The 27,913-nt window shown below is 36.3% G+C and overlaps 1 protein-coding gene and 1 long non-coding RNA gene across 3 annotated transcripts in view; both read left to right on the top strand.

Annotated features, from left to right (window-relative positions):
- The window catches only part of arhgef17 (Rho guanine nucleotide exchange factor (GEF) 17), an 88,169-nt gene that overhangs the window by 18,406 nt on the left and 41,850 nt on the right, over window positions 1-27,913 (top strand). The window lies entirely within an intron of this gene.
- Window positions 1,215-20,591, top strand: LOC309508675. Its single transcript, XR_014209665.1, has 2 exons — window positions 1,215-1,377; window positions 15,916-20,591. It is a non-coding gene; the product is annotated as an uncharacterized lncRNA (long non-coding RNA).

Genomic DNA, 27,913 nt, shown 5'->3' with positions numbered 1-27,913 from the left:
ACATCAGCATTCAGCTCTTCAAGTTGTAACAGGAGACGAGGTTATTGGCCATTAAATTTAAGGGACACTCGAACACAACTTAAACGAGACATTTTTATCGGCATTTTTCTTTGCTCTTCTGCAGCTGAATCCTTGTTTTATAGCTTTTGATTGGCATAAAGCCATCACATCCAGAATTTGTACATTCCTAGTAATGTTTTTCTCGGGATCTTGTGTATGAATAGGAAGTTAGTTGAGTTTGGCGCAAGCGTCCAGATGGGAACGGCAAAGTTACTGCCACCACCAGCAGCCTCTTCCTCCCCCTCATCGGAGGAACTATCCCGTCCATTTATCTCGACCTATTTTTATCCTTCGGGCCTGTTGTGTTGTCAGGCCTACATCTGGTTCTCATTCGTAGTTCCCATTCCATAAAAGACAAAGTTGCATTTAGCGAAGAGACTGCAACAATATTTTTTTTCCCACTCTCTCCTCGTTCTTTTATTCACACATTCACTCCTACTTTTCTTTTTGGGATTCAAAAGTCAGTTTACAGGACTGATAAACTAGGGATGCAAATGTGTCACCTTTAGGCAGAAATCACTGTTTTGATTCCAAAATATAATGTGCGTTTGAAAATGCAACATGCGTAAGCCGTCTTCCCAAATAAAAGCTCTATGGTTTAATGTTTAAACGTACAGTATGGAATTTTTCGCCACTAGGGGTCGCTAACCTATTTACAATAACAAAGGCGTAGTTTGATGACGCAACATTTGCTAAGAATTATGGATCTTGTCGTCAACGTCAAGCCGACCGATCTAATCTATGGATCTAATAATGTTTATGGATGACTGAATACATCGATGCTTTTATCATGACTGTGATATGAAGCAGTTCGGGATTGCTAAGAGACAGCTATCAGCTATCATATAAGGAATATGGACATTTCATTCTACCGAACTACACGCAAGTGCAGAATTACTACTCACAGGTCAGTTTATTAGACAAATTAAACTTGTGAGGTAACGCAGCGTTGTTTCACTTGGTCTAACATTACACTATCACACTAAACTGCATTTGAATGTGTTGAAATGTGTGTGTTAGTTTGTCTGTATGAGACTAGCAGTAAGCTAGATCAACATTAGAATAACATACAGATCATATTCTAACATTTCATCATGTTGAGCTATATAACATTGATTAGTTTTATGTAAATGTGCTCACCTGTAAAGTACATGTAGAAGCGGTCGAAGTCTCGGACGTGGAGCTCTCGTTTACTGTCTATGGGAGCTCTAGGCATCTCGAAAACACCGCGCTGATATTGATTCTCGTTTTAGTTCTCCTTTTGTATCCAAAGTCTGCTTGCCATGGTCCATAATGTTTGAACGAAACAACAACAGCGTGCAAATAGACATTGCGAACTACCGTCAGTCGCTTTGGTTACTATCAGAGGGCTCTGGTTCATAGCTCTGGTTACTATGGCAGTACGAGCGGAAACCAGGGACAACGCAGATATGACGCCATTGACGGCGACAAAACGGAAATAAAGAAACGGGACGTTTCTCGAATTAAATTACAAATTTCTCCTGGTTTGAAAGTTGTTGGAAACAGTCGGGATAATGTAAGTACACAACTAAAAAATATATATAACATAGATATAGTGATTTTTACTATTTTTAAAGCAAAAAAGTTACATATTGTGGCTTTAACAGCAAAGAAATTAAAACATTTTTAATATATTGTAATTTTACTGTTGTTCTGTAAAATTAAATATTAGTATAAATAGATTTCTTTATTTTGCAGAACAATAGTGTTTTTGCTATAGTAATATTTCTTTATTGGCTTAATTTTTATAATGTGCAACCTTTGAGAATGATGGATTATAAAAGTACAGTTTACTGTACTGTTACTGTTAAATAAAAGTTAGTTTACAGTGCATTAACTAATGTTAACAGACAACTTTTGATTTAAAAAATGTATTAGTAAATGTTGAAATTACCTACTATTAACTAAGATTAACAAATGGTGTAAATGTATTGTTCATTGTTTGTTCATGTTAACTAATGTAGTTAACTATGTTAACAGATAAAATCGTATATTTGTAGTGTCATTAGTGTTGGGTAAGTTACTCTAAAAAAGTCATTAATTACTAGCTACTAATTATATTTTCAACAGTGTAATTAGATTACTGTAATTAGTTGAACAATACAAAGGAAACGGCTCTTTTAATTCTTTCAAATAAATCATATAAAATTGCATAAATTATTCTTGAACTGAAGTATTTCAAAGGAGAAGGCTACATTTAAAAATGTTTAAAAACATACATTTTAACATTAGACGTAAAATTTTCATGTTACATCCACTATTGTTTAATATAGAATTGTTCGATAGTGTATATGATGCAAATACATCAGAAGTAACTAATTAAATTATAGATACAATTCAAGAGTAATCCCTTACATTACTTTTTTTCAGGGCAAAAGTAATTAAATTACAGTTTTTAAATACTAAGTAATGCATTACACCAACACTGAGTGTTATCAAATTTTACGAATTTTCGTTTTCAGTGAATTATCCGTTTAAGATCACTTGATTTGCCAAACCAAACTCGAGCATCACAGAAATGGCTCTAAAATGAAATGCTTTCACATGGACTCATTTGGAGGACATAGTTTGACTCTTTGAAATGTTGACTCCTTTTGATCTTGCTTTTATTCACCGCAGTGACACGAGTCCCCTAAAATCCCTCCTTTCATAATGCTATAGATTGTTGTTTTGGAGCACGCAACAACCACCTGACCCAGTAATCCCAGCGAGTTGCGCTTATATGTGTGTGAAGGCCGGATTTCACGTCAGCGTTTGCATTCCTGCTTGCGGCCAGTCAGCATCCCCTGACCCTACTTGAGCTTTGACCTTTCACCCCTGTTGGTTACCACAGGTAGAGGTATTTACCACCTCTGAGTGTGAGAGGTGAGGAGGTACAAGTGTCAAACAGACTTAACTCACCAAGGGCCAAAGGTAAAATAGTGACCCTTGACCCATCAGTAAAAATAAACAGAAATACTGTATATGAGAATGTTGACACATTTGTCAACATACATGCAGATTTTGCTGTCTTTTTTTCTTTCTTTTTTTTTCTTCAATATCTAGTAACACTAAGTAGTTCTGGACTGCATCAGTGGTCTAAAAAACTGCACGCATGGTTTCTTTCAGTAGAATATACACAAGGATTAGTGTTTAACCGTGTACAGGTTCACACGTGTTTTAATGGGCCCTACAGTTTCTGCTTTGTTGTGTAAAAGGAGAATAGGTCATATATCTCTCACACACCCTGGACGACCTTCCATATAAACGGGGTCAATAATTGGATCCATTCGGCAGGTTGAGTGGAGGTCACTGGGCTAAAACAGCGAGCCATGAGGCTCTCGATCTCTCTTGCTCTCTCACCTTGTCTCTCTCACTTCCTTTTGTTGTGACAGAGAGAAGTCTCTTATGCTCACCAAGGCTGCATTGATTTGATCAAAAATACAGTAAAAACAGAAATACTGTGAAATATTATTGCGATTTCAAGCAACTGTTTTAAATTTTTTTATTTTAAAATGTAATGTATTCCTGTCATGCAAAGCTGAATTTTCAGCATCATCTTCAGTGTCACATGATCTTTTAGAAATCATTCTAATATGCTGATTTGCTGCTCAAGATTTTTTTATTTTATAAACAATGTTGAAAACAGTTGCGCTGCTTCATATTTTCATATTCCGTGATATATTTTATTTTTTAGGATTGTTTGATGTATAGAAAATCCAAAAGAGCAGCATTTATTTGAAATATGAATCTTTTTTAAAACTATAAATGACTTTACTTTAATTTTTGACCAATTTAATGCATCCTTGCTGAATAAAAGTATTAATTTCTATAAAAAGAAACCTTTTTGTCAAAATTGTCTTGGACTGTGCAATATTGCTGTCAAATCGATTAATCGCGACAAAGTTTGTTTACACCTAATATATATGTGAGTGAATATATTATAATTTTTTATATTCTATATATATTCTATATTAACTTTTTCTATTTAATTGACATAATTAATATTTATTTGACACTTTATTATTGTTTAATTAATTTTTTTCTTTATTTGTTTTCTTTATTTAACATTTTCTAGCTGAATATCGAGTTGCCATATCAAAAACTACCACATTTAACTTGTTCCTTTTCTGTCTCTTTCTGCTTTCCGTCACTTTCCCAACAATCTAAATTTACAGCTTGTACACATTGTAGACATTGTTTTGTTTTTTGTGCCTGGTTGCAGCTCTTTTATAAGTTGTAACATTGTGCTCCTTGTGAAAGGGACAGTATTAACATCTAGCGTTGCGCTTTTGTATTCCGTAAATCTCTGTCCCTCCTCAGCGGTGTGGGATTGAGAGCTGATGTACAGATACGGGACTCCTGCGGTCTCCTCCTCCGCTTGTTTATTCCCCTGTTGTCATAGCAATGACAGGCCGCAGTTGAAGACTCGAGAGGGAACGGAGCATTTTTTCATAGGGACTCATGTCCATCTATATATAGTGGTATGGCCATGGGAATAATGTTCACTTGCAACACGAAAAACAAACAGTCATCTCTCTCTCTCTCTCTCTCTCTCTCTCTCTCTCTCTCTCTCTCTCTCTCTCTCTCTCTCTCTCTCTCTCTCTCTCTCTCTGACTGTGAGAACGAAAGAGCAGAAGTTTGTTAATGAAAAAAACGAGGGACAGGAAGGGAGAGACCGATAGATGCGACATTAGAGGGTGTGTGGGGATGTCAGGAGATAAAAATGTATCCTTGTTTGTTTGGTTGATTCAGCACTGATGATTGACTTGATAATGTTCTCCTTTCTCAAATGTTTAACATGCACAATGTATAAGTATATGTTGAGTACTGAAGTATAAAAATAGAGTTTTCCAAAGCCATTTATCAATTAATCTGCAAAGTTCAGTTGTAACCGCTTTTGTGATTTTGTTTATATATATTATTATTTTTTATATAATTTTTCTATATCATTTTGATTTAAAACTGTATGTATTGGTTTCAATATTATTATTATTATTATTATTATTATTTATTTATTTTTTGGGTGAGGGCAACCATAGTTTAACTGGAGTATGTTTTTATCTAACAGTGTTTTTTAAGGTAATTTTTGTTTTACTATTTTCTTATGTAAAGATGTCTTTGTGTGGTAATCATAGTTCACACAACACAGTTATGCTGCAGTTAACTATGATGTTAACTACATGATACCATAGTTATTATATGGTTAGCATAATATTTACATGGTAAAACTTTACACTTGCTAAAAATGGACCATGATAACCACAGTTAGTCCACCATACAACAAAAGAGCATTTGCACACAGAGGTGTGTGAGTATGAGTGTGAGAGAGAGAGAGTGTGAGTGAACGATTTTGACCGCACGCGATCCCGGCATTCATTTTGTACCTGGATTCCTGCATTTCATTCCAGCTCCTTGGGACGGAGCCAAAACCTTCTGGGAACGGGGTGGGGGTGATACAATCATCCCCCTGCTTTAAATGGAGAATATTCTGTACTCTTATGTTAATGGCCAGTGGATCTGTTGAGGTCTTGTGCATCAGGGGGAACGGCGCAGGCCAAGGCTGGTCAAACCGATGCCAGGTTGGGTCTGTAGGGGAGAGAGTCTTTTGAGTCGTCTGAGACGGGAGATGGAGGGGGAGGGACTTTGATCTAATCACACTCCGGGAGCAGCCGTCTCTGGGCCGGAGCCCGCATGGATCACAGTTAGAGAGAAGCCTGCCATATTAGGAGAGAGAGAGCGAGAGAGAGAGAGTGCATGGTTTCTCTTGTGTGGTTGATCGCTGTCCCTCTTCTTCTGCTCTTCTTCTAGTTCTACAGATTTTCAGTTTTTCAATAAAGTGCTTTATTGGCATGACAAATGCTTGTACTTTTGTACTGTCAGTACAACTGCACACCAATTAAATAGTTCTAAAATAACATACCTGTAGTTTGAACACATTATACTGTTTTTCTGTTCTCATGATCTCAATTTTTTTAAAAACAAATAGTACTTTTCCATGGAATACGACATGACCTTCTATATTTGCCAAATTTTGTATCCCACAATGCAATGCGCTCAATTTGATACGTTTCAAGTGTGACTAATCAATTCACATCAGCTGTGATTATAAACATCTGATTCTTGATTAATTTGATTGAACTGCCAAAACTAGACTCTCCTTGCTCAATTAAACCTGCTCATGTGAGATCAGTTCCTCTGTTTAAGATGTTGCATTTTGAATACTGTTTGATGTACTGAAAAATAGTTGGCTGTATACAGTAATATATACTCTCATTCAGTCTCTAATTCTGTCACTGTTTGTGTTTGTTGTAACTATGTATACACTCACCGGACACTTTATTAGGTAAACCCGTTCAACTGCTCATTAACGCAAATATCTAATCAGCCAATCACATGGCAGCAACTCAATGCATTAGGCATGTAGTGATGGTCAAGACGATCTGCTGAAGTTCAAACTGAGCATCAGAATGAGGAAGAAAGGGGATTTTTGAACGTTGCATGGTTGTTGGTGCCGGACAGGTTGGTCTGAGTATTTCAGAAACTGATGATCTACTGGGATTTTACATGCACAAGCATCTCTAGGGTTTACAGAGAATAGCCCGATAAAGAGAAAATATTCAGCAAGTGGCAGTTTTGTGGGTGAAAATGCCTTGTTGAGGTCAGAGGAGAATGGTCAGACTGGTTCGTGCTGATAGAAAGGCAACAGTAACTCAAATTACCACTCGATACAACCAAGGTTTGCAGAAGAGCATCTCTGAAAACTAAGGCAATTCTGAAGGCAAAAGGGGGTCCAACCAGTACTAAGAAAACCTAAGAAAGTGGCCGGTGAGTGTATGTGGGTTTGTGTTGCTGTAGTCTTATAATGAGAGGGATTTCATTAGTAGCATTTTCCACTAATCCTGTAGATTAGCATTAATCCAGCTCATTAAGAGAACACAATGTGTTTATAAACACTTAATATGCAAGTCAAAAGATTACGCTCTCATTTGTTTCCTTTTATTCTGCACGGATGCATTAAGTTAATCTAAAGTTATTGCTGTTGTTTTGAACTTTCTATTCTTCCAATAATCCTGGGGGAAAAAATCTTTACACAAAAGTGTAAAGCAGCACAACTTTTTTCAACATTAATAATAATAAATGTTTCTTGAGCATCAGATCAGCATATTAGAATGATTTCTGAAAGATCATGTGACACTGAAGACTGGAGTAAGCATCACAGGATTAAATGGTTTCAAAATATATTCAAATAGAAATACATTTAAAATGTTCACAATCTTTCTGTTTTTACTGTATTTTTGATCAAAAACTTTGGACAACATAAGAGACTCTCTCAACTTTTGAACAGTATTCTGTATCTATCTGTAATTGGCATGCATTTTGACTATCAACAAAGTTTGTGGCCAAGAGCCACGCATTGACACAGGAAGAGATTATTTTAATAATCTCTCATCCAGACATAATATGTAATGATTATTCTAAAAGATATGATGCTGCTAACCTGACAAACTTGGCAAATCCAGTTATGATGAGTTCTTTCTCAAAAGTGCTTGCCTTGTACAGAAACATTTGTTTCCAGGCGGACTGATAAAACCTGTGCCTGATGACTCATGAAGTTGCGTAAAGCCTGCCAATCAGATTAGACCTTGTCAGATAGATATAGTTCTCATCAGACGGTCAGCATGTCTGTCTGTCTTTGTGTCCGTCTGCCCTTTTTGTGTCTGGTGCATTTTTCCAACCTCCTGCTTGCTCTCACTCAGGTCCTCTGGAAACAACAATTATTTTTATTTGAAGGCTACATCCCATACATCCTCATATCGCTGAGCAAAAACAAAACTATTTTATCAGAAGAAGGCCTTTATGAAATCATTGTGCCGCTGAAGTATTCACAGGAACCATTAACAATAATGACAAGTGTTACTGATAGCGTTCAGTTTGCTGTTTTGTGCGTGTTGTTTTTTAGAACAGGATTGAAATCCAATGTTATGTATCGTTATGAATCTAGACATGATGTCAGACGTGTCATGAGTCAACTTGCCGTGTCACTCATGCAGGGGTCCGATGATGTCATACTGCAGTGATGTCATTAGACAGCTTTATGTGTGCGAAAGAGCAGAGCTCCGCTAAATGAGACGAACAGCTCTCAGCACGCCTCGGCCGAGAGCTCAATGAGGCCATATATTTATTTAAAGACATTACATTATAGGTTTTTAGGGGTTCTGTGCTTTATTAGGTTTACATTGAACTTAGAGGCCTCGTTTTTAGAGCCCTGCAGCAAAAACACTCACTGACCCTTCTGTACGGTCCTGACCTGAGGTGTTTATCACGTGCAGGGTTTAACTATAAGGATATGTTGACAGAACTGTCACTTGCTCTATCTTTCAAACTGTGTGTGTGTGTGTGTGTGTGTGTGTGTGTGTGTGTGTGTGTGTGTGTGTGTGTGTGTGTGTGTGTGTGTGTGTGTGTTCGTCTACACGCCTTTCAAACTTGGTTTTCTGTAATTGAATGTAGTTGTTCTTGAGGTTTCAGCTTATTTTCATATTTGAAGCCAAGGTAACCTTGCTGGCTAAATGAGGTATGCTGAAAATTATAAACAAATTTCTGCATGCAATCGTTTTCCAGCAAAATTTTAGTTTATGATTTCAGAAGTTTCACGGAGTTATATAATGTAAGCAACACAAAGCTATTAGGTGTTTTGTTTTTTTGTAATGAAAGCAGTAACATTTAAAGAAAATGTGTATGTAGCCTATATAGATTAAATAATTAAATTAAGTGTATATAAATTAAAAAGTTAAAATAGTAAAATATATATAAGAAACATTTAAAGAAAATGTGCATCAAATTTGGTATATTTATATATAAATTATATATAAAAAAGTTATGTGTACAGTATGTGCAGTTTTAAATGTACTTACATTTTGCTTTATATAAATATATATATATATATATATATATATATATATATATATATATATATATATATATGTGTGTATATATGTGTATATATGTGTGTGTGTGTATGTATGTATGTATGTATGTATATATATATATATATATATATATATATATATATATATATATATATATATATGTATGTATGTATACACACACACACACACACACACACACACACACACACACACACACACACACACACACACACACACACACACACACACACACACATATATATATATGTATATTTATATGTGTGTGTGTGTATATATGTATGCATGTGACATGTGAATGTAAGTGTATGTAAACTTTTGAACGGGGTTATTTTTTATAAATTCTGATATTTTTGTTTTTTGTCTTGTGGACTTATGTAAACTTTCCTGGATGCCAGCCGAACTTAGCCCCGCCCGCAACATTTTTAGGTCGGGAAGTTCGGTCTGGACTCCGTTGTGGAGCTATTATGCCCGAACAAAAGCTGTTCGGACCAATCAAATTGTCAGGGCGTGCTTTATACGATGATGGACAGATGATCAACAGTAACATAATCATCCACGTCACCAACGAGCGCTTGGGTTGAATTCGTTTACAACAAAGATGACTGCCGCTGGAGAATTGAGATTTCACACTTAAAAATAAGTCAGATAGAATAAATGCATATTTGGCGTACTGTCCGAGGAGAGGGCTCCGGGCTCGGTATTCGGCCCGAACCCAAAGTACCCCCCCGTATTCCTGGCTGTGGAAGAACAGGCCGAGAGTGAGTGGAGGGATGCTGAAAACTGTCAAGGAATGTTAGGTGAGTTGACAGAGTGAATAAATATGCTTCCTCTCATGCTGATAGGGTAGACCTGGTAATTGTTTGATGACAAGTTGATTGGATTGATTATTTGAACTTGCTCCTCCCGAACTTTATGAAACATCATGTGTAGATTCCGCCATCGTGTCTGTTATAGAAGATATCGACAGCGCATTCATTTTAAAAGAGGAACAGAGAACCGCGATCAAGGCATTTGTCGATCGGAAAGATACGTCACTTACTCCGTTGCTCTGATTGGTTGTAGGTCTATCCAATTGAGTGCAGAGGCATTTTCTTTCCTGGTTCGGTTGAAACCATAGACAGCATGATTGACAGTATATAAACAGTTGAAACACGCCCCATAATCACAGCCCAATGGAGCAGTATCAGACTCATATTCTGACTAGAATCTGAGTATGATGACGTCAGGCTATATGTAAACACCTTTTATGTAAAATATTTTCAGGACAGTTGTAAATAAAAAAATAACATGAATTCTGTATGATCTCACTTATTTTGTAAAAATAATCAACATTTTGCAGATTCTGCTTTTCACCAAGACTATATACATACAGTATAAAAGGAAAATTTCACTCAATATTTGTGTGTGTGTGTGTCTGTGTGTGTAGCCTACTGTATGTAGTTTTGGACTTAATGTTGTTAGCTTAACTACATAAGGTCAAACTACTATTGCAGTCAATTTGAATGTTAGAAGAGTGCAAGAGTCTCTCATGCATTTTATGTGTCGCATACTGTTAATGAAGTATTCCCTACAGCGTTTCTGATCAGTCTCTCGTGAGGTTAAATTTCTACTAAAGATAAAGCGAGTGAGTGGAGAATAAGTGGCCAGTTGTATGTTCTGGATTGTGTCGTCTTGCAGTTGGTCTTGAGTTTAATAAAGCAAGTCCAGGTTAATGTTCACTGATGTAAGGTACTGTAGGTCAGTAGGGGGTTTGTTCATTAGTTTTAAGCTCTTGCGGTTTGGTTTTGGCCGAGTGGGGTCTTGAAAACAGTGCTGATGGAATTTAATGAACTTTAAAACCGAGACGAGACAAAGCTTGATCTCAGGAATCCCACATTCGTCATGGGGAGGGAATGTACATCACGTACAAATGTTTGACATATTTAGATGACAGAACGGTAAATAATTTAACATAAGAAACCTGATATTATCTGAAAAAGCTTCATCCTGAGGTGTTTCTTTCAAGCTTCATTTCTTTGATGTCGTCTCTACCTCTTCTCGTTTTCTCTCTCTCACTCGATCATTGTCATCCCTTTAATCAGTAAAGAATAGGTAAACTCAACCCTTCTCTCTCATGCACGAAAAAGCTATTCAGTAACATAGCCCCAGATGGATTCTGGGAAGGCAACAGCCTGTTTTGGCCCGATATCAGTGAGTAAATGATGTCATTAATCATGGCAGTGCAATAAAAAACTTTGATTATTACTTTCTGAATTCTATTCATAAACAGGATGTTGGGAGCGTGGCTCAGACTCTGTTCCAAAACCTAGTGAGCTACCTTGCTGTCTACTTCCCTTCCTTTCTTAGGCAGCATCGTGTGTGACAAGGAACCTCATAAATGACTGATCTTGAATGCTCAACATGGGTGGCATCATAGAAATAAAGCTTCTGACGTGAAAATAAATTGATTGCAATGGAGTTTGGTGTTACAAGGATGTGATTTTTCTGTATACAGGTTTTCGAGTTTTGACACAATTTTGTGAATTGCGTAAATTCAAAGGAAACGCACCAACCATTTTATCAAATTTGTTATGAGAATCATTAATAACTCTGTTGTCAACAAAAAAAGCTTTAAGGTCTGCTAATAGTTTTCAGACAAAATAAAAATCCATAAATAGACATCCATAAATGAGTTGTTGTTATTATTGTTATTATTACTATTACTATTATTATTATTATTAAATACACTTTTTATTTTACAGTACAATAATATTATTGGAATTTATTTAAATAAATAAATAAATAAATAAATAAATAAGAATATTCTTAAATAATAATTTTTATTTTACAGTATGTTTTTTTGCAATGGTAATATTTCTTTATTGATTAGATTTTTATAATTTAAATAAAAATATAATTTTGTATAATACAAAATATGATTATTGTTGTTGTTTTTATTATATTATTATTATTATTACATGCTCATTTTTATTTTACAGTATAATGTTTTTATTTGTAATTGTAATATTTATTTATTGATTTAATTTTTATAATTTAAATATAAATATAATTTTGTATAATAATAAAAAATATAATAATTGTTGTTGTTTTTGTTATGTTGTTGTTGCCAGTGTTAGCATATTGCACAGAACACAAATATTGTGTGAAATTGTGTTAATTCATTTGATCAACATTTCTACCTTTTAAAGAAGCTTTCACGTGGTGTATGCCTTAAAATGCTCCCTCGGTAGGCAGCTCACTAGAGTTTGTAACAGAGCCTGTGTGTGTATGTGTACAAGAAAAATAACTATTGCTGTAAATCAGATGTGTTATTAGCCGTTACTGATGACAGTTGTGTGGAAATGACTTTCTTCGGGTCAGCCGGAACGCTTTCTGAGCTTCCTAGCGTCTCCGGTTTGGCACTTTTCACCGTTGACCTTCTCCCAGCGGTTCAGATCTGTCATCAGAAGCTTTTGTTTGGACACTCTCAGCGTGAATGACGGCCCTTTGGTCCGGCTCCATAGGATATTGTGGTTTTTAAGGGCTTCTGTGTGTTTGTCTTTTTCCTCATAGGTGCTAGGGCCACTTTTGATGCTTTTTTTCCACTAAGCTCTGTCTTCTTCTCTCAATCTCTGGCTTATCTGTTCCTTCTCGCTATATTCCTTTTGTTTTTGAAGTGTCTCATGGCATATCTCTTTGAACAGGTTTGAGATATTAAAGAAGATAGAGCGCTATGATGGAACGCTAGATTTATCTGAACTGACCGGGGGTGTTTACATGCTTGCCTCCTTCCTTCTCTCATTCCTGCTGCTACTTTGATCAAAAGTTACTCATTTGCAAGGCTGTTTTCATACTCTAGGAGGAGTGGACAATGAAACAGCCACTTTCAGCACTCTCATGATTGGATGAGACTTGTTCAAAGTCCTAAAATGTATTTTGTTGTTATTAAATGTAATCATTTAAATGACTAAAAGTCCTTTTTTAATCCATTGATATTGCTGCATAAAAATTCTCAGGGAATCCATGACCTAATAAAGTATAGCCTATATGTTGAATCAGGGCCGGATTAAGAATTCAGAGGCCCTTGGGCATAATATTGTCTTGTAGCCCTTAGGTAGGGCCCTTAGGTAGGCCAAATGTAGTTTGTCCAAGAACATTTTAATTTGGCATTAACAGTTTTACTGACTTAAAAGGAACTTTGTTGTACTATGCTGGAGTAAAGTTCATAAATGATCGTTCTTTCCCATAGGATTTTGTAAAACTATGTTGGGTGGACCTCTGTCCCTCTAGGGGAGTTCTGGGGCATGCTCCCCCACAAGAACATTTTGTACATTTTAAGGTTAAATGCATCAATCTGGTGCACATTGAGAGCTCAAAGTTAAGAGCTCTAACTGGCTGCAACCCATGAACTGTGCACATTGAACAAAGAAAAAGCATTGACTTGTACCTGGACATTAAAGAGGGCTCAAATATCTTTTTAGTTATGATATAGACTCTGTCTACATTACATTATCACTGGTGTTTTAGGATGCCAAACAATTATTATAATAATATAATAATGATTTATATAATTATTCCTATGACGTAAAATCCATATAGCCTATAAATGTATTGTATAAATCAAAATGAATAATTCAAAAGTAGATTTTAAATTACACTGCGGTTTTATAAAGTCACAAAGCCATATCACGGTTTCGATTTTGTTTGTTGGCAAAATATAACGCTAGAGACCTTTATGCTAGGCTATACATTTTACATCTCATATGTGTTGAGAAAAGGGAGAAGAGCGAGTTCGGCAAAAGGTGGATTCGAACTCGGGTCGAACGCTTAGAAAGCTACTTTCAAGCACCTCACACCCTACGCATCTTTTTGCCAAAAAGACAGATATACGCTCCTTTATCGGAAATGTAAAAAAAAGGATTTTTTTTTCTTCCACTTGCTTGGGCCCCATAATGCCCACTGGATAATCCGGCTCTGGGTTGCCCCCCTATTGGCTGGTGCCCCAGGGCACTCGCCCAATCCCGTCTATGGATAATCCGACCCTGCCTTGAATGCAATGTAAGTCGCTTTTTTCCCCGTTCAACGCGGTCTTGTGGCTTTCAGAGCAGAAACAAAAGCTGTTGCTCTCCGTATGTTTTTGTTTTCTTCAGGCGCGTTCATATGTAAATTGTGCAAGCTTATTTCATCCATTAGATCGCGAGATCTGAAAAAGTACATACATTTACCCACCCATAGACCCTCCCCTCGAAGAAATCAGGACAGAAGTGGTTGAAAGTGGACAAAAGTGATGGATTTAAACACCCGGTGTAAAACGGGAATGTGTCCCCCTCGTCTCCTTGTGATCTGATCAACCAAAACTTATTTTAATACCAGGTGTAAACAGGGCCTAAAAGCCTGTCACACAGCCTGAGTACGCTGTAACTTAGTCCTCTTTCACGTCTTATTGCGCTAAATCTGTCAAATACACACAAGGTTTACTGAAACACTGTCGTTTTTATATTAATTGAATAGATCCGTGCTTTCGGTTTTAAAGTGACTGCAGCCTAATAAACCTGCTGCTCTCTAGCCTGGCAAGCCAGACCTACATCAAGATGTTGGGTCTGGCAACTCAACATAGACATGGCTCAATCCGAGGGGCGGGATAAACGGCTGTCTTTCAAATTCCCTCTGCACGCAATAGGACAGCTGAAGCAACCAACCAGAGCGTTTTCCCAACAGCGGAGCTAGTTGATAGATTCAACTTTTGCCATATCTGGCCGTCAAAACTACGAACACATCTTCCTTTTTTTAAGAATGACTTAAGTGCCGTTCTATGCTCTTTTCTCAAAGAAAAACCTAACTCCAAGTCCTCCAGAGTCGCAAACAAAGCCAATTCGTAAGATGTTCGCCAGCAGCAGCCGTCATTCTTTGTTTTCAAGTGGCAGGGGGAACCGTCGCAACTCTGTCGTCATTATATTAAGCCCGCCCCGCCTACTCTATACACGACGTGATTGGCCTGACCCAATTTAGGTTTTTGCAGCTCGAAAGTCAATGGAGAGTTGCTAGACTGCCCTGGCTGCAAAATACATTTTGCTGCCGCTAGGGTGCGTCTAGATTTCTAGGCTAGCTGCTCTCACTACTGTTAATCAAACAACAAAATACAAAGAGAAAATCACTTACTCCTCTTGACTGAATAACTGTATAGCTATAATACGCTATGTATATTTAAACGTACAATATGTAATTTTTTCGCCGCTAGGGGTCGCTAACCTCTTACAATAACAAAGGCGTAGTTTGATGACGCAACATTTGCTAAGAATTATGGATCTTGTCGTCAACGTCAAGCCGACCGATCTAATAATGTTTATGGATGAGTAAATACATCGATGTTTTTATCATGACTGTGATATGAAGCAGGTCGGGATTGCTAAGAGATAGCTATCAGCTCCACTCGCGACGTGAGTCCCGCGGATATAAAAGGAATATGGACATTTCATTCTACCGAACTACATGCAAGTGCAGAATTACTACTCACAGGTCAGTTTATTAGACAAATTAAACTTGTGAGGTAACGCAGCGCTGTTTCACTTGGTCTAACATTACACTATCACACTAAACTGCATTTGAATGTGTTGAAATTTATGTTATTCTATGTGTTAGTTTGTCTGTATGAGACTAGCAATAAGCTAGATCAACATTAGAATAACATACAGATCATATTCTAACATTTTATCATTGTCGAACTATATAACATTGATTAGTTTTATGTAAATGTGCTCACCTGTTTAATAAAGTACATGTAGGAGCGGTCGAAGTCTCGGACGTGAAGCTCTCGGCATCTCGAAAACACTGCGCTGATATTGATTCTCGTTTTAGTTCTCCTTTTTTATCCAAAGTCTGCTTGCCATGGTCCATAATGTTTGAACGAAACAACAACAGCGTGCAGATACAGATAGACATTACGAACTACACAGTTGTCCACGTCTGTCGCCTTGGTTACTATCAGAGGGCTCTGGTTACTATGGCAGTACGAGCGGAAACCAGGGAGAACGCGGATATGACGCCATTGACGGGCGACAAAACGGAAATAAAGTAACGGTCCGTGTCTTCGAATTAAATTACAAATTTCTCCTGGTTTGAAAGTTGTTGGAAACAGTCGGGATAATGTAAGTACACAACTAAAAAATATATATAACATAGATATAGTGATTTTTGCTATTTTTAAAGCAAAAAAACTACATATTGTACCTTTAATTCATACAGTGAAGTCTATGTAATATTTTATTTGTACATGTTTATTCAACTTATTATTTGAAGTTATTGTTAAATAGACCTATTGTTGATGGGGGAAAAAAGCACTGTTTATTTCACTTGTCTTGTATCTTATATTGTATTTGTCTTATTATTTGTAATTTGCATCGTTGTTGTTGTCGTTTTTTTTGTTTTTTTGCCTTTTTAAGGCTAAATTTTTAAAATAGGAAAAATAATTGAGTTGTACTGCTTAATGACCTGCAAAATAGTCTTAAAAACCAACATGAAAAAGAATTGTGCTAATAATGATAGTAATAGTGATCCTGCCTTGAAAATTTTTTTGTGAAATGGTATTTTTGCAATATCGCCTACCCCTAGTTTTGGCCCACAATGGCTCATATGTCAGCTCATAAAATCAGCTAAAAGGCATGTAATGTTATTAGGAATATGTCTGTAATGCCAAACTAGTTTTTATTGTGCATCTGCTTCCAGCTGTGCATGTTGATGATGTATTGTTAACACAGAGGGTAATTATTTCAGACAATGTTATGTGATTGCTTATTGTGGGTAATGAGTCCAGGTTGGAAATTATGGGAGTTATGTATTTGCCTTATAATAATGTTTAGAGCTCAAAGCTGTTAAAATACGTGCACGTTAAGAATTGCATTCTGACAAATTTAAGTTAAAAAGTTTCATGCACTTGCGTAGTCACTTTTGGAGAAAAGCATTAGCTAAATTACTAATTGATTACAATCTTTGGGCATAGCATTTCAGGAAAGCCTAGGAGGAAAGATCTGTCATAAAATTTTTAGGCAGGGTCTAATTTAACACTATAGCCAAGCACCAAATGTTAGTAAACTGACTGATAATACAACATAATGCATGGTTTAAACTGCATTGGAAGAAGGACAAGCTAACTCTCTCTGATGTAATAGTCCACTTTAGACATTCTACTAGTTATAAGTAACTTTGCAACTGCATGTCAACTAATTGTCATTAGATGATTAGTAGATTGTCTGCTTAATATTTGCTAACACTTTATTTTGTTGGTCCCCCAGCAGACATTCTACTGACTATAAGTAACTTGGCAACTACAAGTCAACTTATTCTACTAACCAGAACCCTAACACCTAACCATAACCTACCAGTCTACTGACAGTCTACTACAGTCTACGAATACTCTAATGACAGTTAGTTGACATCTAGTTGAAAAGTTACTTATAGTTAGTAGAATATCTGAAATGGACTATTGAAGTAAAGTGTAACCGAAACGATTAGACCATTATCCCTGAGGAAGCTCTATTATATAGAAATTTTTCACACACACAAAAAAACGTTTAACTGGTACTGCATATGTGAATGTGGCATGTAAGGTAGCTTGTGTGTGTATTTGTGGTTGTACATGTGGTATGCACGGATACTGCACAGTAATCTCAACAGGTATGTGAGTAAATTCTTAGCAGCTGGAGTTTTGTGATGGAAAAACCTGCGCAAGCACTCAGATATCTGCGCACAAAGGTGCTGACGAGCATTTTCAGATACATTTTTTTTCACTTGGAAATCTTTTTGCAGCACTAAAACAGGAAAGTTTGTAGCCCACAGCAGTATGACAGAATTCCAGTTTCTGTGACAACCAGCGCTGCAGTGGTCATGCATGGACTATGAGCAAAAGCCAATGAACCTTAGCCTCTATCTCTCTCTGTCTCTCACTTCCTGTCACTCCTTTGTTCATATTTCTTCAGTGGATGCCTAATTTTGACTATTTTTATGACAGAAATGATGTATAATTAAAGGGATAGTCCATTCAAAATGGAAATTCCATCATCACTTATTCACCCACTTGTCATTTCAAATGCATATGACTATTTGGAAACACACTGCTCCTCATATAAAGCTTTAAGTTGAAGATATGGCTTCAGAAGATTTACTTTCACTTCTTTTTTGATGCTTTTTGGAGCTTTACAACTGGTCAATGTATGCTTTTGTTGTATGGAGAAGAGAACATTTGGTGAATTTGTCTTTCACAAAAGAAGGAAACGCATACTGGTTTGGAGTGACATGAGGTTGATGATGACAAGAACTTTCATTTTTGGATGAATTATTCCTTTAAGGGCGATCTTCTTGCGTTCAAAGCCTCTGGCCATCTATTTTTAGTCATTTTAACCAGAATATTCTTTTATTGTTGAATTAATCATGTTCTGTGCCTTGTGGAAGGGTCTCATTTATTCTCTGCTCTCCATTTGCTCATCATATTTAATGCATTACTTCACATTATCTTTCATTTCCCTTTTTAACATGCTTTTTTGCTATCCTATCTATGGACTCCAAAACCACTGTCTCTTGGTCCACAGTTACTTTTGAAGTCAACATGAAATCAAAATGGACTATTTTGTACTTAATTGTTAACATTTTACAATAAGGTTAATTAGTTAACATAAGTTAACTACATTAGTTAAGGTAAACTAACAGTATAAACAACGCAATATTGCGTATTGTTAGTTCATGTTTGTTTATGCATTAACTAATGTTATACTACAGGGATGTTGAATGCTTGAATCTGATTGGTTGACGAACATTCTAAGGTGTGCAAACATTTTCAGGGAAACGTATGGCTAGAAAGTAGTTTCTTAATTCATGACTTATTGTGGACAGTTTATTTAATTCATAAAATGATTATCATCTTAATCTTTTATCATAAAGCAAATAGGTATGACGTCAGAACCCGGAAGACTAATTCGCCTCTGGTTCCTTCAAGGTTTTCTTATGGGGTTTTATAATGGGATTTTTCAATTTATGAGTAAAATAAAGCCTGTGGTAAACATAACTTGACGATACTTTGACATTTTGTTCTACAATGTACACTGCACACACTCACACCCCAAGCTGTCCTAATTCCTTATTAAAAACGTACATATTATAAGTACGTTTATTGTAAGCAATGCCGCCTTTCTAAAACCTTGCAGCATTTTATGCAGGTTAATGTAAGGTTACAGAAATAATACAAATGATATACATAAAGTCACCATTGGGATGTGTGGAGATGTTCTGGAGGATAAACTTGACCTTCAACCTCCATGTCCCATTCAAAAAGCCTCCCCAAAAGAGCAGATCCCCACAATTCACTGCAAACATTCACATTCAGCTGGGATGAAACACCCACTTAAAAGAGAAATGGCTTGTGAATGTGTTTCATGTTGAGTTTAAATGAAACCGTGCTTTGTGTGAATGCATGCTTGTGGTGTGTGTAGTTGTCAGTGTTTCTCTTGACATCATGGTGCACCTTGTTTATAACTATTTGCTTTGATCAATTTCTCTCTCGCTCTCGTTTTTCATTCCAGTCAATCTTACAACGCATTCTTTAAAAGAAGTCTTTATAAGGTCTTGCTTTGTCCCATGCTGCGGTAACAGACAGATTTATTGTTGTTCTAGAGCAAAAACCACTGCAGTTCAGTAAGAGTATATGAATGCAACATTTTCTGCATGAAATTTGCACATTTGTAGTGACATTGTCCCTTTGAAACTGTACCTGAAGCACACATAGTCCTTTCACTTTATCTACCATCAGAATGCTTTTGTTAGCCCAACAGCTTTGTGGTTTGAATATTCAAAGCGTCAGTCTGACCGCAACCATCTAGATATAAACACGAGCCGGTCGTGTTAGGTGTGGACTGGTCGTGCCGTTAGCTCAGATGACAGTGAGCCGTTTGTTCAGAGTATGCTCTTTATTCCTCTGACAAACTAAAGAAAATAGAGGGAAAACAATTGGTTTGATGCTTTTCTGTTTCTTTTACAACAAATCTCCTTTGCAAGTTCCATGGCAGAGTCAGTGAGTGTTACATTAAAGTTACTTCAAAACTGTAGCCCTTTATTCATTTATTTGTTTGTTTGTTTATTTTTAATCATTTGTATATTCTTTTACCTATATTTATTTTAAATTAGTATTTTACATTATTATTTACAATAATAATATTATTATTATTTCTATGGTTATTTTATTATGTAATTTTAAAATTAAATTCTCTATTAATTATATGTATTTATATTTCATTTAAATTAGTATTAAATTACTATTTATTTGTTTATTTAATTATTTATTTTAGCAGTTTATCAGCTACAGATACAACTATAAAGACACCATTATTAATACAATGCGATCGATTGTTTTGGCCAAAATGCCATCTCAATTTGCATTTCAATAGTTTTCAAGATGGGAGACTATGAGAGATGTTGCATAAATATAATTGATTAAAAATCGAATGAAATGTATTGATAGAAAGGAAATCAGTCTAGATCATTTATCCTTACACATGCTATGGATTTTTGTGCTTAATAGAATATTGGGTCATTCCATGTCAGCTCAACCTGAGGCAACATTTTTTGATTTTGATTAAAACAAAATAATTAAAAAGAAATGCATAAATGAAGAAAGCCAAAATATTAAATGTCATGGATGTATTTTTACTGAGTATAATCCACTATTTTGTGGAGAGTGACAATTGACAATTCTCACCTGAGATTTGGAGCCAACTTCCAGGGGGGTAAAAATGACTTCAGAAAGATGGCAGCATTTTATTTTTACTCAGACACTGGTAGGTCTGTTAGTAAAATCTGTTTACTTTAACAATTTTTGTTGCATTATATGCCAACAGTGACCGTTCAAAAATTGGGGAAAAGCACTTGTGTTTTTTTGCCCAAAGTTTGCCTGCCTGTAGCTTGAGAATAATTAAAGATCTCTTAAAGGGATAGTTCACATTGAAATAAAATGTTGGTATGTTTTAGCTTACCTCAAGGGCATCCAAGATGTAGGTGTCTTTTTTTCCGCAGTAGTTTCAATTTTGATATTTTTAGGTCAAACCGTTCTTGTCTGTCAGTCATATAATGCAGGTCTATGGTCATTATCTCAAAGAGCATGCACAGAGTCCAAATTAAAACAATTCCCCATCGTCCAAATTAAACAATTCCCCATCGTAAGTACACATTGATGGCCTAAGACACGAAACGAGCGGTTTGTGTGAGAAAACGAACAGTATTTATATCGTTTTTACCTCTTGAACACAGCCACGTCCAAGTGATCTGAGGGCGCGGGCGGGTATAGATATACACTAGATGTCGTATTGGCTACTGCGAAAACAATTGGTTTGATGCTTTTCTGTTTCTTTTACAACAAATCTTTGGTGTGTTTTGGAGCTTTGGTGTGTTTGTAATTCGCCTGCTGATCCTTTAAAATCTCACAAGAAGATTTAATTGGGTTTGAATGGAAGAAAGACTCTTTCCTACTCCATTGCGTTCTTGTTTTTGTTCTCTTTCACACCCTCATTTCATTTATCTCTCTCTTACTACCAAACCTCATCATTTCCCCCGTAAACTGGGTCATGCTGGTGGTAAGTTGTGAAATGAGCTCATATTGGCTTTCATAAACCCAGAATCTGCGCTTGGATTGTTGTGTGTAATGCACCTGTAGTGTCAGTCAGAGCTGTTTCCAAGCAGTTTAGGCTTTTTCATGCCATTACGCCACTTTTTTTTTTTCATATTTAACTTGTGCAGTAACAAACCATCTATCTGTCTGTCTGTCTGTCTGTCGTTCTTTCCATCCGTCTATCTATCTATGTCTACCTCCTAAACTTTTTTTTATTTACTTTTGCTTTTAACATCTTATTTAGATGTTGTAGGATCACTTCTGATGATCATTATTTCAGAATTGTCATCAGTAGTGTTCCTACAGCATCCAAATAAGATGTTAAAACAAAAGTTGATTAAAAAAAAGTTTTAGGGAGGTTCATATAATCTCTCTGGACACATGAAACAAATGGGGGAAGTACTGCCATTAAAGTCAACAGGCTCTTATGTCAGGCTTCACTTCATGTAATTTCTTCTTTTTTCTATATTAACTCGACCCATCTGGGCTGGAGTGAGCGGATCAAAACTCTGATTAAAGCATGAAATAAACATTGAACTTAATGGGGAATACAATGACAGACGTGACCAAATAGGGACAAATACAACTACAATCACTGTTAAAGTAAGCCTTAACAATTCTCCATTCACTTAAACATTTTTTTTCTACATAAGAAAGAAACACACAGAGGTTTAGATGATGACAGGATGTTTATTTCAGAGTGAAATACTCATTGCATAATCTACACAAACTCAGACAATACTAAACTTGGCTCCCAGCTTCAATGTTACTAATAGAATGTTGAACTGGCATTAAAATCAGAGCCTGACTATGAAGACAAACTACACCAAACATTCAAACCATCCTCTTTTATTTCCAAAATGTCTGATTCAAGGCAAAGCCAGAGAGATATTCATCTGTATAATAGTCGGGCAAAGAAGTCGCTGCTCTATTAAGTTAAACTCTGAGCCGGAAATTCCTCCTCTCTCTCTCTCTCTCTCTCTCTCTCTCTCTCGCTCTCTCTCGCTCTCCTCCAGCTCTCCTCCTCCACCTCCTTATGAGAAACACGGCTCTATTTTTGGGACCTGGATGCATATCGGGGAATATGGAGGGAATGTGGTCTTGTTGTTTTTCCTCTGCATTCTTTTCATCATCATTACAGGAAACCAAACCTGCTGTTCTCATAAACACGCTCAATCATACACACTGTCTCTTTTTTTTTCTGTAACACTTAACAACAAGATGGAAAACTTAGTCAAGACAAACTCTATGTTGGCTTAAGAAAGCCTGACCAGAAAGTCTGTATTAGTTTTGATGGATGGATGGATGGATGGATGGATGGATGGATGGATGGATGGATGGATGGATGGATGGATGGATGGATGGATGGATGGAATGACAGACAGACAAATGGATGGATGGATGGATGGAATGACAGGCAGACAAATGGATGAATGGATGGAATGAAAGACAGACAAATTATTGGATGGAATGACAGACAGACACACAAATAGATGGATGTTATGGAACGACAGAGAGACAGACGGATGGAATAATAGAGCGACAGACAGACAGACAGACAGATAGATGGTTTGTTACTGCACAAGTTAATTATGAAAAAAAAGTGGCGTAATGGCATGACAAAGCCTAAACTGCTTGGAAACAGCTCTGCCTGACACTACAGGTGCATTACACACAACAATCCAAGCGCAGATTCTGGGTTTATGAAAGCCAATATGAGCTCATTTCACATCTTACCACCAGCATGACCCAGTTTAAAGGGGAAATGATGAGTAATGATTCAGGTTTGGTAGTAAGAGAGAGATGAACTAAATGAGAAAAGAAAACTTCAGTGCCATGTATTGCGACTGATTCAATTTTTTTGTACTGTAAATGATCATACCATGGTACTTTTATATAAACTACCAAAGATTTTTGATGCTTTTGAAATATTATCATGCTTATGCTCTCAAAGTCTGCATCTGTTTGATCAAAACTACAGTAAAAATAGTAACAAGTTGAAATATTATTACAATTTAAAATAACTGTCGTCTATTTGAATATATTTTGAAATGTAATTTATTCCTGTGATGGCAAAGCTGAATAAAAGTATTAATAAATGTTTTTTTTATTTTTTATCTTACTGACCCCAAACTTAATTCATATACTAGTATTTATTTTTCAAAGAGACCATGGGATTTTATTAAAAAAGCATGGTTTTACAATGATATAAGAGAACATTTACCATGGATTTTTGTACTTGTAGCATGGCAGTACCATGGTATTCGGAAGTGTTATGTAAATACCATGTTACATGATCAAATGCAGTACCATAATATGACCATCTGAGACCATCACTATAACATGGTACCAACACACCCTGTTCCACATTGCCATTAAGTGATGATATCAGATGGAAATACTTTTTGAAAATATGATAGTACTAAATGATTACCATATTCATGGCATTAAGTACTTATAATAAATAATATCAGGATATTACGATGGTGCATGTCTAAAAACCATGATAGTCCCATGGTACCATGTTCAAAATACTCTGGTACTTTGTGAGATTCTATATAATATTTCTATGGACTCTTTATCAGCTTCTGCTATGAAAGCATGAACACGTCTTCCGTCCATGACCCAAAAATATCAAGTAGCATGAAGTTGTTTCCCATGATATCATATGGCTCATCTCTCTGATTCCTCAACACACATTTCCGCAGCAGCGTCTGACCTGCCACGCTGCTTTTCTCCCTCACAGACGCAAACAATAGCTCCTTTCAGCCGCGTGATACAGTAGGCCTAGCGCTCACAGTTTCTCTGCCTGCGTCCAGACTCATGTTTACAAATGGAGCAACAGAGCTGGTCACTACTCACTGCAAACAGTTGCCATCCAGATGTTGTGAAAATGGAAGTGTGCTGGAATGATCTTTTATTGTGTTGATTTGCACTTGAGCGTTTTGCACTTGAGCTCACTGGCACCCCCTGCTGGCGGGATAGTCTGTTATTCTACGCTCTGTAGCGTTTCATTGTCCGAATTACACTCTCTCTTTATTGACTATGTTGTAGTGATTTCATGCAACAAATTACTTTCAAATGTTTAGATCTACATGTTTTTTTCATATAATGATCTCACTTCCACAACAATACCCCCAATAAATTTTTTGGGTTTTTAGTGGTGTTACTATTGCCATTGTTTAAACTTATTATTAAACTAAATTCTAGTCCGGTATCCATTTTATCATCGCTCAAATCTTGTCTTGTTATGCTGAGGTTTTCTTCAAAACATGTAAAAGTCTTGTCTATTCCTGCAGTCATCACTCATTTGTAATCTGCAGGTTATGTGTGATACATCTTCAAGTTGTGTCTCTTATCTACCATTTTCTCTCTCTCTGTGTGTGTGTGTGTGTGTGTGTGTGTGTGTGTGTGTGTGTGTGTGTGTGTGTGTGTGTGTGTGTGTGTGTGTGTGTGTGTGTGTGTGTGTGTGTGTGTGTGTGTGTGTGTGTGTGTGTGTGTGTGTGTGTGTGTGTGTGTGTGTGTGTGTGTGTGTGTGTGTTGATGGACGTTCTGAAAAACAGCAGGTGGGCAGGCAAAGTGCAGTTAATAGCTGTTATGCTTGAGTGTGTCTTCATTATGAGCGTGTTGAGTGTCATTGTGCACTCACCCACATTATACCCATCTCTCTCTCTCTTACACACACACACACACACACACACACACACTTGCACATGCTTTTTACAGGTTCTCTCCATAGATGTAATGGTTTTTATACTGTACAAACTTTATCTTCTGTCCCCATACACTACCCCTAAACCTACCCATCACAGAAAACTTTTGGCATTTGTTGAATAAAAAAAAAAGAAATTTTTTTTTATTTACACGGTTATATTTACAAGCCATTAGGTTTACAAGGACACAGGAAGTATTTACGATGTAATTCCCATGTCATTATAAACATTTGTGTCCTCATAAACCATATATACAAGAACACACACACACACACACACGTTGGGTTTTCATGTTTTATGGGGAATGTCCTGTACAAACTGTATATTACCCCTACCCCTAAATAATTGTTTTCCCATAATGTAGTGCATACCTGAAACACACACACACACACACACACACACACACACACACACACACACACACACACACACACACACACACACACACACACAGTCAAGTTGTCCTTTGGTCTGCCCTCATCTGTCATCTGGTCATATATTATTTTCTTTCCCTTCAATTGGCTGCATATTTTTCAATAAAATCCTATCAGAATTCTCTTTAGGAGTCTAATATTAACATTAAATTTTTTCTGCAAGTTTTTAGTTAGTTAGTTTTGCTAAACCCTTCTTAAGAGTCTGTAATTTTCTTATTAAAGATGCTTTTAGTTTAATTTTATTATTGAATTTTTTTTATTTTTTTATTTATTTATTTTAAACCAGAACTCCCTTTAGGGATGTGTAATTTTCACATTAAAGGTGTTGTAAGTTTTTATTATTATTATTATTATTATTATTAAGTAATTTATTTTATTTTTTATTACTAAGCATCAGCTGAACAAGTAAATTGCCAATTTAAGAGATTGCCACATTAAAGGTACAATACGTAAGAATTTTGTATCAAAATATCCAAAAACCACTTGCACAGTGTTATATATTTCTTTCAGTTGTGTACTTCCATTATCCTAAATGTTTCCAAGAATTTGTAAATTCAGAGAAATTCACAATTTTAAATAGTGCCCGTCCCTGTTCACCTGTCGCCTGTCAATGACGTAATATCCGCATTATCCCTGGTTTCCAGGGCATAGTTACCATGGCAACAGACTTAAAAAAAAAATTTTTTGGAGGGCAGGTTTTTAAGGGACAACGTGGTTGAAGTTCCAGCAGAATGATGGAATTTAGTGTCTAAAATAGAAAAGGTTAATGTCAAAAAGAGTTTGCACTTTTTAAGTGTATCTTGTGCTCATGTTCTGTATACTTGCCCTGTTTGAGTTTGTCTTTTGAAAGTCTCGCTACTGTAAAGCTCCACACAGCAGAGGAAAAACCATCTGAGAGCACAGTTAGTGATTTATTAGAGTTTGTGTTTACTTTAACAGGTGAGAATGAGACTTAAATGCAGTCAGGGAATTTTATTGCTGTATTATCTTTTGGTTTGAGGGCCCAAAATTTAGGCCACCGCTGGATGAGCGGATTGCTAAAAGCATTTCTCTATTGTGTTTGAATTTATCGCCTGCTATTTATTGAAGATAATCTGTCCTTGCTGTCTTCTTTCATTTATACATTCATTTTCTTGTCCTCGGTGCGTGTGGAAAAGCAATGAACGGCTTCCGAAAGGGTTTTATAAAGCGGCCTCATTCAGAGATGACTGCAGAAAATGTAATTTTTAGAATGTAAATCAATGGGTTAAATTGATGAATGCGATTAAAATAAATGAGGTGTTTGCGTTGATCAGATATCTGGGTTTGGGTTTGTCAGCAGATTCAAAACACCTTACTGGTTTGATCATTGAGATCCCCCATTGCTGCCATGCAACCCTGTCAAAAAGAAGATTTACAGTAAGTGCATCATATTTCAGAACAGTGGCAACTTGGTTTCCATGGAGATGCATGTTTTATAAGGCACTGATTAGAGTGTTGCTAAAATCTTGTCAATTAATGAGCAAGACCTGCACTGCCAATCAAAATTTGAGGGTCAAGAAATTACCTTTATTTTGCAAGCATGCATCAAATTACATCTATATTGTTGTTACATAATAAATTCTTATTTCAAATAAATGCTGCTCTTTTGAACTTTCTATTCATCACAGAATCTTAAAATATGTATCATGGTTTCCACAAAAATATTAAGCAGCGCAACTGTTTTGAACATTGATAATAAGAAATGTTTCTTGAGCAGCAAATCAGTAGATTAGAATGATTTCTGAAGACGGGAGTAATCATGCTAAAAATCAAATAAATGTATATACAGTTGCTAGAGTGTTTATATGTGTGTGTGTGTGTATATATATACAGAGAGAGAGATTAGAGGTTTATTCAAATCACTGTGTATGAGTATAGTGATGCTTGGATTTAACAAACACCACTAATAAATCTAAACAGCGCGATCACACACACATTCATCATTCTACCTCTCTTGGCCTTATGAGGTTTGATGGCATTCATCCCAGCATTTATGTTTTAAGTTCTATTTTTATTCTAGCACTGAATGTTTCCAGCAGAATTACGGGCTGGATGTGGGTTCTCTCGTCCGATCTTCAATTGAGCAGTTGAACTGAAGAAAATGTTTTT

This window comes from Leuciscus leuciscus (assembly GCF_965113295.1).
Source record: "Leuciscus leuciscus genome assembly, chromosome: 10".
Lineage (NCBI taxonomy): Eukaryota > Metazoa > Chordata > Actinopteri > Cypriniformes > Leuciscidae > Leuciscus > Leuciscus leuciscus.
This window is presented reverse-complemented; position numbering and strand designations above follow the sequence as displayed.